At 45.8% G+C, this 1,614-nt stretch overlaps 1 long non-coding RNA gene across 1 annotated transcript; it reads right to left on the bottom strand.

Moving 5' to 3' along the window:
• LOC139191447 (uncharacterized) lies at positions 1–1,148 on the bottom strand. The gene is made up of 3 exons (XR_011575504.1): positions 1,007–1,148; positions 837–905; positions 1–125 (listed from the first exon to the last, which is right to left on the bottom strand). It is a non-coding gene; the product is annotated as an uncharacterized lncRNA (long non-coding RNA).
• Between the last annotated feature and the right edge of the window lie 466 nt (positions 1,149–1,614).

Here is a 1,614-nt window from a genome sequence, read left to right as displayed (position 1 = left end):
AGGCATGCTAATCATTTATGCAATTAAACTATAAAATCATGTAATTTTAGAAGGGGTCCACTCACAGTACTTAGCCGCCAAAAGCTGCGCCACTAGCGAAGACGGAAACGTCACAATAATCACCCCTAAGCACATTAAATGGTACAATTAATAAAACTATATAATAGCAATTGAATTTGGGAAAACGGACGTTGGAAATGGATTCAGAACATTGAATTACCCTAAGAAGGGTCCCGGACAAAAACTCGAAAAGTCAACCCTAAAGTCAACGTTGACCGGGGGTCAATGGTCAACTTAGGTCTAACGGGTTTTAGGCTTGAAATCCGGATTAGGGTTTAGGTTAAATAGGATTATGATTTATTGGGTTTTGGAATTCTAAGGCTTTTGGGTTAAAAGGGTTTAGGATGAAGAAATGATGGTTTGGACTTAAACCCAAACACACACACACACGGGCTGCACACACACAGCCCACACAACACACACACACACACACCACAAAGCCTAAGGCCTCACAAAAACAAACAGGGCTTTAAGCCCTTTGAATTAAACCGGCCCAAGGCCCCTTCAAAAATTAAGGCCCGAGGCCTTTGGGTTTTAAAAACAAAATAACTAATAAAAATAAAAGGGGTGCGGGCTGGGTTACTGGGCTAGCCCAATTGGCTAAGGCCCGAGGGGGTTCTAATGGCCTGAAAGGCCTGGTTTTGCCGAAGAAGAAGGCCGGAAATTCGGCCGGAAAACTACCCGACTTTAAACGGCCATAACTTTGCACTACTCAACGAAATCAAGCGAGACAAAAACAAAAGTTGTAACCCTTGAAGAGACGAAGAGAATGATACCTCACACGACGTCTAATTCGCCGTGGTTTGGCCGTAAAATGCCTCGAAAGCCTCGGAGGTCGCCGGAAACTGGGTAAGATTCAAATGAGTATAACTTCTTCAATACTAAACGAAATTGAGTGAAACAAAAAGGAGAGTTGTACTACTCGACGAGACGAAGAGATTGATACCTTTCACGCCGGCCAACTCGCCGTGGTTTGGCCGGAAATTGCCTCGAAAGGGGCGGTGCTCGCCGGAGCTCGTGTACGGGGTTTCGTGGTTCGACTTTCAAGATGCCAATACTATGGTTGAGTTCGTAGCGACGAGATAAAGACGATGGTGATGTTTGTTGGTAAGAAAAACTCTCGGAGGGGTTGAGATAGAGAGAGCCGAGAGAGTGAGAGAGAGAGTTGCGGAAGAGGTGAGGGAGAAGAGAGAACTGAGATAGGGAGACCGGGAAACATAAAAATAAAACAAGGTGGACCCCACGGGCTCACCAATTAAGAACTAAACCAATTTTAAAATATAAAAAGGGTTGGGGTGTTTCATCTCCTCCTCTTTCCGCCCCCAGATGGCGAGTTTTGTCCACAAACTTGCTAAAAACGCACCGGCTTTAAGAACAGCGGCTTCCCTCAAATCCCATCTCTTCCCCAAACCCACAGCCTCCCTTATTTCTCACCATAGCCATCTAGCCCCACCCAAACCCGAATTCTCAGAAGACCCGGTTGCCCAATTAGGTCCCACAAGCTTCCACAATGCTGAATCTCCCAGCCCCTTCCCCATTTTCCCCAATTTCCCA

Source organism: Malus domestica, chromosome 14 (assembly GCF_042453785.1).
Source record: "Malus domestica chromosome 14, GDT2T_hap1".
Classification (NCBI taxonomy): Eukaryota; Viridiplantae; Streptophyta; class Magnoliopsida; order Rosales; family Rosaceae; genus Malus; species Malus domestica.
Note: the sequence above shows the minus strand (reverse complement) of the source record. Positions and strands in the feature narration are given on the sequence as shown.